The sequence below is a fragment of the Geotrypetes seraphini genome, chromosome 10 (genome assembly GCF_902459505.1).
Source record: "Geotrypetes seraphini chromosome 10, aGeoSer1.1, whole genome shotgun sequence".
NCBI classification, from domain to species: domain Eukaryota; kingdom Metazoa; phylum Chordata; class Amphibia; order Gymnophiona; family Dermophiidae; genus Geotrypetes; species Geotrypetes seraphini.
Window position 1 is genome coordinate 79,138,856 of NC_047093.1, and position 13,293 is coordinate 79,152,148.

The 13,293-nt window shown below is 42.8% G+C and overlaps 1 protein-coding gene across 9 annotated transcripts in view; it reads left to right on the top strand.

Moving 5' to 3' along the window:
• Nucleotides 1-13,293, top strand: part of STRBP (spermatid perinuclear RNA binding protein) — a 307,353-nt gene that overhangs the window by 273,323 nt on the left and 20,737 nt on the right. The gene's annotated exons all lie outside the window — the stretch shown is intronic.

Sequence of the window (13,293 nt, forward strand, 5' to 3'; positions counted from 1 at the left end):
CAACTTTCTATGTCGATCACAGTGCAGTGAGGGGCATTGCCAGAAACATGCTCAGCCTGATGTGTCTTGAGGGTACTGCTTATGGACAAGGCCTATGTGCGGCCTTTGTCACTCCCCTTCCCTGTGGATGCCAGTGGAGCCCTTCATAAACTTCTATGGTGAAATGCAGAAGGAAAAAGGAAAGTGCATTTCCTTTTGTATGCAAAGACATCAGAAATTCTCAGAGCTAACCCTTTCCATTTAATAAAATCAAAATAAATACCTTTTTTTCCATTCCTGTCTTCGTTCTCTGAGCATTTTATGTTTCCATTCATGTTGGTCCTAGTATCTCCTACTTTCCTCTGTCTGCCTTGTTTGTAATTCTTGACATCTCATACCCCAATAAGTTGCTATCTGTCTTTTTTTAGTCTCTCATTAGTATCCATTGTCTTTTTGTCAATTTTCTTGTCTTTTTAATTCCTCACCTACCTCTGTCTCTGACATCTTTCTCTTTTTGCTCCTTTCTCCTCCTTTTTTTTTTTTTTACTTTTGGCCTATGAACTTTCCATCTTTCTCTCACCTCATGCTTGGCGGTGGAGGCGGAGATATATAGTACCTTCAGGATGTGGATACCCTCAAAGGCCCCCTGTGCTTGAACTGAGTTCATCTGCATTGCACTTGCTGCCACACCAGTGAACATGGATTTGAGCAATCCCCTCTGTACTGCCTTCCTGAAGCTGCTGCTCCATGTTCATGCAGTTTGTACTGTGAGTTGCATTGGCCCTGTCTCCAAATAGAATGTCAAAAAGCACACCTACCTTCGCATTGCCTCATGAGAGGAAGTAAATGGCATCTGATAAGTTTATTTTTCCAATATTGCAAGGTAAAGCCTAAGATATAGCTTCTTGGGAGCAGAGCTCTGCATAGTGGTAATTTAACAAAGTAATTTTTTTCCTTGTGCTTCTATTTTATTTCACAATAACTGGGTGATAATGGGTACTACTATTAATTATTTCTATAGCGCTACCAGATGCACGCAGCGCTATACAGAGTCACAAAGAGTAAGAAAACAGTCCCTGCTTGAAAGAGCTTATAATCTAAACAGGCAAGAAAGACAAACAGGATGTCATGGATACAGTTAAGGGGAACGGTTGGAGGGCAGAGGAGTAGGATTAAGGATTGAAAGCTATCCTGCTTCTCCTTGGAAGTTTTAATAAGGCCAGTTGTTAAAAACATGCATATGGGGAGTTTTTTTACTTCATTACTTGTAGAATTGGGCAAATTTTTTATTTATTTATTTATAAATTTCAAATAACAAATCAAGATAAATCTTGTACAGAAAGTGATTACAGCAAAAGAAATCTCATAAATTTACATAAGAACAAAGTATTGCATAATCTCTCAAGTCCACCATATGATCCATGATGTAATATGAACGGAAATAACAGAAAAATATTAACTAAAGATAATTAGTACGTGGTTAACTGATGTTCAGGCGTCTAATATCTTAAAGCCCTCATTTCTTTCCCTTCTCCAGGTGGGACAGGGAGAGAAGGGCCGTCAGCTGGTTTGGCTCAAAGAAAACATATTTCTGAGAATTATATTGTACTATACATTTGCAGGGATGACGGAGATAGAAAGTTCCCCCAAGAGCCAAAACTCCAGGTTTTAACAATAGAAACTCCTTTCTACGTCTTTGTGTATCTTTTGCCAGATCTGGGAACATTTGTATCTTAAAGTCAAGAAACTTTTTCTCTTTATTTTTGAAGAATAATCTCAAAAGCCAATTTTTATCCAATGTGATAGCCAAGGTCACAATCAATGTAGCAGGTATTGCATTTTCTTTATCAGACAGTTCAAGTAAGGCAGATACATCAATTGGTCCTTGAATTTTTTCTTGAAAATCCTGATTTTTGTTGGGTAAATAATAGACCTGGGTGAAAGGAGGCAATGAATCTTCCGGTACTTCCAATATCTCCAACAAATACCATTTTAACATTTCTCTTGGAGTCACTGTTGAAATTTGGGGAAAATTAATCAATCTAAGATTGTTATTCCTAGAGAAATTTTCAAATGTCTCTATCTTCCTTCTTAAATTAGTGTTATCCTTAATTAAAGTATCCTGAAGCAATTTGGAAGATTTGAGTTGATCTTTAATGCTCTGAATATCTAATTTTGATTCTCCCAGGTCTTGTTTTATCTGAAGAACTTCCTTCTCCTGAGTTTTTATTTTCCCCTCAATCTGAAAGTAATTAGTGTTCACTGTTCTAACCAAATTGGCAGTCAAATCCCACAAAGCCTCCAATGTAACTTCTTGGGGCTTTACAATATTAAAAGTCTGCAAATTTGATAGTAGAAAATTGGGCTCACCAGCCAAAGGAACCTCTCCTCTCCGTTCCTCCTGTGTCAGGACTGACCCCAGCGTTGTAATATCCTCATGTAGATTCAGGCTCTGCTGCAAACTCTGAGAGCCTGAATCGTTGTTTGTCTCGCCGTTCCCAGCAATCTCAGGGTGGGAGCTCATGCCGACTTCCGACTGCCTCTCCACCCCCGGGGAACTGGCGGCACGAGGGTTGGGAGGAGGGACTCATGAGCCCGAAGAGACGCCTCCAATCCGTCTCCAGGAAGCGTCTCAAGCGGGGGCAACGCCGACGTTCCAATGGCGCCCTGCATCCGCCTCAACAACTCCTCGATGTTGCTGGAGGAAACTGCACCAGGGCGCCACGAGGTTGAAAATGCACTCTTTCCTCTCCTCTTCGGCATAACCGAAATCAACAGTGGGAAACTGCCAGAAAACGAAATTTTCAAGGTAAGGTTTGCGAGCGGTTGCTCAATGAACCACGACTGTGGCCATCTTGGATCGAACCTCGAATTGGGCAAATTTTTTAGTCTGCAACTGCTTTCTAGAATTCTACCCCCAATCAATGTAATACCATTTGAGCAGAGCTTCCTTGTTCACAGCCATATTTTGGAAACAAAAAAAAAAAACAAAACCAAGAAAATGTTTAGCACACCTTCTATAAACTTGTTGAAATGTATAGTTGTTTTCCATAATAGTTTGTATGACAATTTCTCTCAAGAAACTCTTCTACCCCAAAATGACCATTTCTAATTTCTCTCCTGTTCCCCATCTTTTACTTAAGTTTAATCAAGTCACAGACAATGCTCCCTCAAAGGATTGGCTGAGTGTATGCAAATTTTTTTTTCATTTGAGCAACAACTTCTAAAAAAAAACTTTTGCATATGAACAACTATACATTCAGTTATGTCCAACCATTGGATACTCTGTGGGCCAGTCTTCGCCATGCTTCCCTGTTTTCCACAGCTTCTTTCACTTGCTTGATGTTCATTCCCATGTCATTCTTGATGGTATCCATCCAATAGGCCTTTGATCTCCCCTGCTAACTTTAACCACTGGTCATTCTGAGTAGCATCTCCTTTTCTAGTGAATTTGCCCTCGTCACATGTCCAAAATAGGTCAGTTTCTGTCTGGTAATCTTGCCTTTAAGGGACAACTCTGGGTTTATATGATCAAGAACTTCTTTGTTGGTAATCCTAGCTGTCCATTGGATTCGTAGAAGTCTTCTTCAGCAGCACAACTCGGAGTCAATTTTTATTCTATCTGCTTTCTTGAGTGTCCATGTCTCACAGCTATATGTCATGATTGGAAACACAATGGCCGTGACCAGTCTTTGTTTTATGGTGACTGAGATGCCCTTGCACTTCCCTATTTGGTCCATGCTCATCATGGCTTCACACCTGTTTTAATTGACGCTTGATCTCTGCTGTTGAACTGCCACTGATCAATGAGGGACCCAACGAAAATGAAGCTGTCAACCACTTCTATTTCTTCATTGTTGATCTTTGTGAACTTTCGTGTTAGCGGTAGTCATGATTTTGGTTGTCTTGATGTTCAGGTAAAGTCCTATCTTCTTGCTTTCTTCTTTCAGTTTCAGGATCAACTTCTTAAGGTCTTTCATTTGCCATATCTCAGATTGCTGATGGTTCTTCCGCCTATTTTCACCTCAACACTCAAATCATCTAAGTCCAGCTTCCTCATGATTACTTCTGTATAGAGGTTGAAAAGAAAATAAGAGAGGGTGCATCCTTGTCTTGTACCTTTTGTGATCTTGAACCATTCTGTATCTCCATACCTGATTCGCACTGTAGCTTTTTGATCATAGTAGAGCGATCTGATTAACCTGATCAGGTGCACTGGCACTCCTTCCCCACTCAGTGCTTTCCAAAGCTTGTCATGCTCAACACAGTCAAAAGCCTTGGTATAGTCAATGAAGCACAGGTAGAGCTTCTTCTGGTACTCCCTTGCCTTTTCTATGATCTACCTCAAGTTTGTGAATCCAGCTTGGGCATCAGGAAATTCTTTATCAAGGGTATTGCCCAAGTGCCTCTGGATGGTCTTTAGAAGCACCTTGCTGGTGTGGGGGATCAGGGCAATTGTTCTATAGTTGATACAATCCCTGGCGTCGCCTTTCTTCAGCAGTGAAATAAAAACTGATCTTTTCCAGTCCTTTGGCCATTTTCAGGTCCTCCAGATCTTCTGACATAGTGCTGTCAGTGTGGCTCTTGGGACTGGTTTGAGCAGCTTTGCAGGGATTCCATCAATATCAGGTGCTTTGTTCTTTGGCAACTGCCTCAGTGCCCAATCCAGTTCACTTCTAGAAGGGCTGGTTCTGCTTTCTCTTGACTCCCAAGCTCTTCAAGGTAGTCAGTGCCGGTGCTGTGTATTATTTCTATCTCTGCTTGATGTTCTTTTGGTCGCTAATTTCATTCCCATCAGTCTTTGATGGTTGATTGGCGTGCTGAGAGAGGCTTTCTCACTTGTTTCACTGTGGCAAATAATTCCCTGGTGTGGCCCTTCTTATAGGTTTCTTCAAGGTTCATGCATTGAGCATTCAGGAAGTTCTTGTCTTTCCTGGCTGCTCTTTGGAAATCAGCATTGAGTTACCTCGCCTCATTCCAACTGCCCTTAGCATTTGCCTCTCTCCTCTTATTAGTGATTTGGAGGGTGGTTGCAGTTAACCAGTTCCTACCACGTACTGGCCTCTTGTATGGCATATGCTTTTGAGTAGTTTCTTTGATGATGCCTTTGATCTCTGCTCACAATTTCTTTTGGGCCCCCTCCTTCCTGCCTGAGCAGGTTGAACCTGTTACTTCGATTGCATGCTGCACAGGAATCTCACTGATATCAAACTGCATGTCTGGATTCTTGATCTTGCATAGTCTGACCCTGACTTTGGCTACAAGGAGATGGTGATCAGATCCACTGTCTGTTCCTGGTAGTGTTTTTGCAGAGAAAATTGATCCATTCCATTTTTGCTGGCAGATTATGTAGTCAGTTTGGTTGCGATGCTGTCCATTTGGGTGTAGAGGCGTTGTTTTGGCTGGGTGAAAAAGGTGTTGGTGATTCTAAGTTTATTGTGTTGGCAGAATCTAATATCAAATTTGCAAGCATTTTTCTGAGCAACCATATAAAATCTATGAGTGACATTCCTAAAATGTATGAGCAGTTGCTCATGTGTTCCACTTAGAAGGAACATAGGTCATAGTGACCACCCTCAGCCAGGAAAAATGTGTCAGGGCTCCTTCTATAGCCCTGTAATCATTGGCCCTAAATCTTATGCCCTAGATATCACTATTATTTTAAACTTTCAACCCATCTGCTTGTCAGGGCTGTGAATGCTGCAGCAACCCAGAGAAATAGAAGGCCTAAGTTGGGTATTGTATAGCATTGCCATTGGGCCAGCCCTAAACATAACTAATTGTTATACTGTGTATTTTGTAATGCTTTTTGAGAGAGAGAGATGCTAAATAAATAGGATGGTCTACTATTAGCATAACCATCTTCTCTATGTTAGCAGTATGAAAGCATTTCAGCAGACTTGGTGTATTATTTAATATCTGCATGATATTGCTTTTAAAATGTACAAGCCACTAACAACAGACCTGGGAATAGATATAGTTAATCTTAAAAGAAAGCTCTCTGTTGTAAAACTGTGGTCAATAAATTAATGATGTAAATAATAAGCAAGCTTATTGCTTCTTTCTTGGACCACAGGGAGTGGCCATCATTAGCTTCCTTGTGTCCCCTTATTTATTTTGATTCTTAAACTCCAGGACACTCCTTAAACTGGGAATGTAAAGGAGCAAGGTCATCCATTTATTCCTGATTAACCAGTGTTTGATTTTTATGACACTGTCTAGCAGTATTATAAAATTCATATGTCCTCTACCTGTTTTCAAAAACCAAATCCTGTAACATAGTAACATAGTAAATGACAGCAGATAAAGACCCGAATGGTCCATCCAGTCTGCCCAAACTGATTCAATTTAAATGTTTTAAATTTTTTTCTTAGCTATTTCTGGGCAAGAATCCAAAGCTCTATCCAGTACTGTGCTTGGGTTCCAACTGCTGAAATCTCCGTTAAAACCTACTCCAGCCCATCTACACCCTCCCAGCCACTGAAGCCCTCTCCAGCCCATCCCCCATCAAACGGACAGACACAGACCGTGCAAGTCTGCCCAGTACTGGCCTTAGTTCAATATTTAATATTATTTTCTGATTCTAGATCCTCTGTGTTCATCCCACACTTCTTTGAACTCAGTCACAGTTTTACTCTCCACCACCTCTCTCAGGAGCGCATTCCAGGCATCCACCACCCTTTCCATAAAGTAGAATTTCCTAACATTGCCTTTGAATCTATCACCCCTCAACCTCAAATTATGTCCCCTGGTTTTACCATTTTCCTTTCTCTGGAAAATATTTTGTTCTACGTTAATACCCTTCAAGTATTTGAACGTCTGAATCATATCTCCCCTGTCCCTCCTTTCCTCTAGGGTATACATATTCAGGGCTTCCAGTCTCTCCTCATACGTCTTCTGGCACAAGCCTCCTATCATTTTCGTCGCCCTCCTCTGGACCGCTTCAAGTCTTTTTATGTCCTTCGCCAAATACGGTCTCCAAAACTGAACACCTTCTTCCTTCTACTGGCTACATCTCTCTTTATACAGCCCAGCATTCTTCTGGCAGCAACCATTGCCTTGTCACACTGTTTTTTCGCCTTTAGATCTTCGGACACTATCACCCCAAGGTCCCTCTCCCCGTCCGTGCATATCAGCTTCTCACCTCCCAGCATATACGGTTCCTTCCGATTATTAATCCCCAAATGCATTACTCTGCATTTCTTTGCATTGAATTTTAGTTGCCAGGCATTAAACCATTCCTCTAACTTTTACAGATCCTTTTTCATATTTTCCACTTCCACTTCGGTGTCTACTCTGTTACAAATCTTGGTATCATCTGCAAAAAGGCACACTTTTCCTTCTAACCCTTTAGCAATGTCACTCACAAACATATTGAACAGAATCGGCCTGAGGGACTCCACCGAACCCTGAGGGACTCCACTACTCACCTTTCCTTCTCTGAGCGACTTCCATTAACCACCACCCTCTGGCGTCTGTCCGACAGCCAGTTTCTGACCCAGTTCACCACTTTGGGTCCTAACTTCAGCCCTTCAAGTTTGTTCAGCAGTCTCCTTATGAGGAACTGTATCAAAGGTTTTGCTGAAATCTAAGTAAATTACATATAGCATATGTCCTTGATCCAGTTCTTTGGTCACCCAATCAAAAAATTCAATCAGGTTCGTTTTGTAAAGCCATGTTGCCTCGGATCCTGTAACCCATTAGATTCAAGGAAGTACACTATTCTTTCTTTCAGCAACACTTCCATTATTTTTCCAACAACTGAAGTGAGGCTCACCTGTAGTTTCCTGCTTCGTCCCTGTGACCACTTTTGTGAATAGGGACCACATCCGCTCTCCTCCAATCCCCAGGAACCACTCCCGTCTCCAGAGATTTGTTGAACAAGTCTTTAATAGGACTCACCAGAACCTCTCTGAGCTCCCATAGTATCCTGGGATGGATCCTGTCTGGTCCCATTGCTTTGTCCACCTTCAGTTTTTCAAGTTGCTCATAAACACTCTCCTCCGTGAACGGCACAGAATCCACTCCATTTTCTCATGTAACTTTGCCAGTCAATCTCGGTCCTTCTCCAGGATTTTTTTCTGTGAACACAGAACAGAAGTATTTGTTTAGCACATTTGCTTTTTCCTCATTACTCTCCACATATCGGTTCCCAGCATCTTTTAGTTTAGCAATTCCATTTTTCATCTTCCTCCTTTCACTAATATATCTGAAAAAATTGTTGTCTCCCTTTTTTTACATTTGGAATACTGTGTGCAATTCTGGAGGCCACACTACCGAAAAGATGTGCTGAGAGTAGAGTCGGTGCAACGGATGGCCACCAGGATGGTCTCGGAGCTCAAGGACCTATCGTATGAGGAAAGGCTGAAAAATTTGCTGCTGTACTCACTCGAGGAACTTAGGGAGAGAGGAGACATGATCGAGACGTTTAAGTATATTACTGGCCGTATCGAGCTGGAAGAAGAGATTCTCTTTCTCAAAGGACCCTCAGCCACAAGAGGGCATCTGCTCAAACTCAGGGGCGGGAAATTTCATGGCGACACCAGGAAATATTTCTTCACCGAGAGAGTGGTTGATCCTTGGAACGAGCTCCCGGTGCAGGTGATCGAGGCAAATAGCGTGCAAGAATTTAAGAGCAAATGGGATGCCCATGTGGGATCCCTTAGAGGGTTAAGCCAAGGGAACCTGTCATCAGGAGTGGGATCCCTAGGATAGTAGACTTGGGGGTGGGTCAGTAGAGTGGGCAGACCTGATGGGCTATGGCCCTTATCTGCCGTCATCTTCTATGTTTCTATGTTCTTCCACCTGTGCTTTCGCCAGACGTATCTCTCTCTTGGCTTCTTTCAGTTTCACCCTGTAGTCCTTTTTGCACTCCTCTTCTTGGGTTTTTTTATATTTCACAAACGCCAACTCTTTTGCCTTTATTTTCTCTGCCACTAGTTTGGAGAACCATATCGGCTTCCTTTTTCTCTTGTTTTTATTGATTTTCTTCACATAAAGGTCCGTAGCCATTTTTATCGCTCCTTTCAGCTTAGACCACTGTCTTTCCACTTCTCTTATGTCCTCCCATCCTAACAGCTCTTTCTTCAGGTACTCTCCCATTGCACTAAAGTCTGTACGTTTGAAATCTAGGACTTTGTGGCCGCTCTCCACTTTAGCCGTTATATCAAACCAAACCGTTTGATGAGCGCTACTTCCCAGGTGAGCACCCACTCGAACAATAGAGATACTCTCTCCATTTGTGAGGACCAGATCCAATATCGCTTTTTCCCTTGTGGGTTCCGTCACCATTTGTCTGAGCAGAGCCTCTTGAAAGGTATCCACAATCTTCCTACTTCTTTCCGATTCCACAGATGGAACATTCCAGTCCACATCCGGCAGGTTGAAATCTCCCAACAGCAGAACCTCCTCTTTCCTTCCAAACTTTTGGATATCCACAATCAGATCCTTATCAATTTGCTGTGATTGAGTCGGAGGTCTGTAGACTACACCCACGTAGATAGAAATTCCATCTTCTCTTTTTAGAGCGATCCATATCACTTCTTCCTCTCCCCAGGTCCCTTGCATTTTGGTTGCTTGGATATTGATCTTTACATAGAGAACTACTGCTCCACCTTTTTGACCATCTCTGTCCTTCCTAAAAAGATATATCCCGGTATGTTTGCATCCCATCCATGTGATTCACTGAACCATGTCTCTGTGATAGCGACAATATCTAGATCTGCCTCTAACATCAGGGCTTGCAGATCATGAACTTTGTTACTTAAACTGCGAGCATTTGTGGTCTTCGCTTTCCAGCAATTTTTCAGTGATTATCTCCTTTTTCTTTTAGATTTTTGTTTCGTTTCACTTTCCGTTGCAATACTAAGAAATGAGTTGCTGATATTGATTATGTTGCAATCTTTACTACTATCACATCTTTTCTTTTGCCGGGGGTGGTCTCTATAATTGTCCTTCGTACATACACCACCCCCACCTTCTAGTTTAAATGCCTTGAAACATATTGTCTAAATTTCTCTGCAATTGAAATATAATTCCCTGATAATGATACGAGGAGCTATAGTGGTGCCCATATTAAAACCAGGATGGGGTCTACAACACAATAGCGCCTATAGACCTAGTTCATTATTAAATATGGATACTAAAATATACACTAAAATATTAGCCCACAGACTTTTGGATATCATTCCTAATCTTCTGTTGCAGACACACAGGAATCTGTACTTGAGCTGTTGATTCCGATTTCCCGCGAACAGCAGAAGGGTATCACTTTAAAAACTTGAAACTCTTTCTATTTTGCAGTAGAGATAGCACCCCCCAGGCCAGTCTCTTGAGTATCTGCAGAGCCAGCCTGCTTTGGCTCCCTTCAGGAGCTCAGTCTGTCCGTCCCCCTGGGAGTGGCTCACCTACTAATTTTATCAGAGGCTTGAACACGGGATGTATGGCCCATGAGTAAGAACCCTCGGGGTATCAGGGAGCCAGCTGTATAATTTCTTACCCAGTTGCTGTGTGAGGAATCCAGAGGTGGTAATCGTTGGTCATGGTCCAGCCGGTCAGCAGCCAGAAGAATTCTTGTAAAGGTTGAGGCCTGAACAATTTATGAAGCAGAAATCCTTTTCCTGCAGCCAGGCTGATTCAGACAACAGGTACCAGAAGTCCGCAGTGAGTACTCCCATTATTCTCTATGAGGAACATCGGAGGAGGTCTGTAGTTTTGCATTTTAGTGGTTTCTGGGTTTAGTACTCTGGTTCCCCACCTCCAAACCCCTAAAATCACTACTTTTTTATTTATGTATATAGCTCCAATGGCCCGATTTTGTCATGATTAATTTTTTAATGGCAGCCATCTTGGATTTTTAGCTATCAAATTTAAAATTTTTTCTGCCTCAAAACCACTCGATTTTGTAAATGTCTGCCTCTGATGGATGCCCCAGATCTTTCTAGTCCTGGATCCTGCATTGGTTGTGCAGCGTTGAGGAGTAACCGTGTTCCACATGCAGCAGGACATGGGAGGAAAGGGTAGGAGTTTCAGGCTCGGCCCCTAATCAGTCCTCTAAAGCCTTGGAACCCCTGAAATCCAGGAAAACCCATTCCAAGGGGAAGAGATTCTACTCAGATGAACCGAGCAGCGATTGGGCGAAATACAAGCTCGTGGTGTCAGATGATGCATCTCCTCTTCTCCAGTCTGGGGTTATGCAAGGATCCTCAGGTTCCCTACTATAAGGCTTTTCCAACTTTGTCAGCCTCTTATGGAAAGCCTATTTAACAGGGCCAGGAAGTGCTGCAATGCCTTTAGGTGTGCCTTCTCCACGAAAAGGGGATCTTTCTCCCAAGCAGGCATTCCCACCTAATACCACACCAGCTCCCAGTGTTGGTGACCCTTCGGAGCTTGACTGGGATGACTGGAAGTCCCTTTCCATGCTTTTATCGCAGGCTCTTCTGCAACAGAGGTCAATGTGGGATCCCTTTTGAGGTTCAGTAACTAGGGGGCAGGAGCAGCAGCGAATCACAGTGATGATTCCTCCATGCGTTGCCGTTTCAGGTCAGCTTCAGTTTCCCATGTCATTACTGACACCCTGTTTATATTGAACCTTGATGCCCAGCAACCCTCCACCTCACAGTGCTCTGTCATTTGTGGCACTAATGCAAAGAAACTTTTTTCTTGCTCATCCAGCTCTTACCTCTTTGGTCACTGATCATTGGGAGACGCATGAAAGCTCACTTAAGGTGGCCAAAGCTATCCTATGGCTCGCTTAAGAGTGCTCTATCCTAAGGCTCTGGACTTCCAGCAACTGTTTGTCAAGCCAAAGGTGGATTCCGCAGTGGCGCAGGTGACCAAGCGACCTCCCTTCCTAGAGTGATGCTGAAGGATACGCAGGATCGTAGAGTGGATGCAATCCTAAAAAGACAGTTTGAAATGCTGGCTTTGGGTATCAAAGCTGCAGCAGCTGCCTCCTTCATAACATGAGCCTAGTATACCATACTTTGGACTTCTTCCTCGGAGCTTGGGGATTCCTGTCCCCACATGTTTAAGGAGGGTGTGGATTACGTGGCCGTTGCTCTATATGACATCAGAGTCCTGAGTAAGGTTTTGGCTTACTCCATTTCTGTCCAACGGATGCTCTGGATCAATGGGTGGGTGACTCATCCTCCAAGGCCACTCTCAGTAGATTACCCTTTAAGGGACAGAAGCTTTTTGGCAAAGGGCATGATGACCTCATAACCAGTGTGGTGGATTACCGCACTAAATCCCTCCCAGATAGTAGGAACCATCAGCCAGCCAGGGGCAGTAGAGGCAATTTTCATGTCTCTAGGAGATCGAGCCAATTTTACTCTGGCCACTCTTCTCAAAGGTCCTTTCAGGGGTTCAGACAGCGATTTGTCAGTTATAGGGATTGACTTACAAGAAACAATGACATCAGGAAGATGGCCAATCCTCCTCATTTTAGAGGGCTGCTATTAGCATTCTGGTACAAATAGGAACAGATCTCATCCGACCATTGGGTGCTGAACATTATCAGGGAGGGGCACAGAAGAAGGTGTCAAAGTCCAAGTGACAGTGCAACTACTCTTAGACATTCATGCCATAGAACCACTTCCCGAAGATGAATTGGGATCAGTCAGATACTCTTTATACTTCATAGTGTCAAAGAAAGGCACATAAAATTAGTATGTCAGCTCAAGTATGGACTCCTGTGTATATGTAACAGAATGACAGATTATGTTCTTACCTCAATGATCTGGGAGTATACATAGGAGTCCGTACTACCCTCCTTGTGCAAATTTGCAGTTATTGGCCTGATTTCTGCCTCGGACATAGCCGGTGTCCGTCTTGGCACCTCTTCTGCTGTATCTAAGATTAAGAAAGATGTGTTTCAGGTCCTAAGCATTTTCCTTTTCTCTTTCCTCTTGGGAGAGTCCTATAGCCCCTATTGGTTACTCTTAGTAGATTGGGTCTTAGTTACACATGTGCATGATATATTGTTCACTGTTTACTTGTTAATTGGTTGTTAATAATTCATTGTTCTATTTTCTGAGTTTCAGAGCAGAATATGTTTATTGCAAGGGGAATTCCCTGTGCCTCTTCTCTTTTCAATTGTTTTGGTACCAACTGAGGAGGGTGCGGTTCTATACTGCAGAAGGGGAGGAGTATCAAGTTCTTAAAATGATACCCTTCTGCAGTTCATGGGAAATGGGAATGAACAGTTCAAGTAAGGACTCCTGTGTATCCTAACAGAACCCAGATTATCAAGGTAAGAATCTAATCTGTCATTATAGGCTCTAATCAGGCAGGTTTTTTCAAAGAGAGAAACGC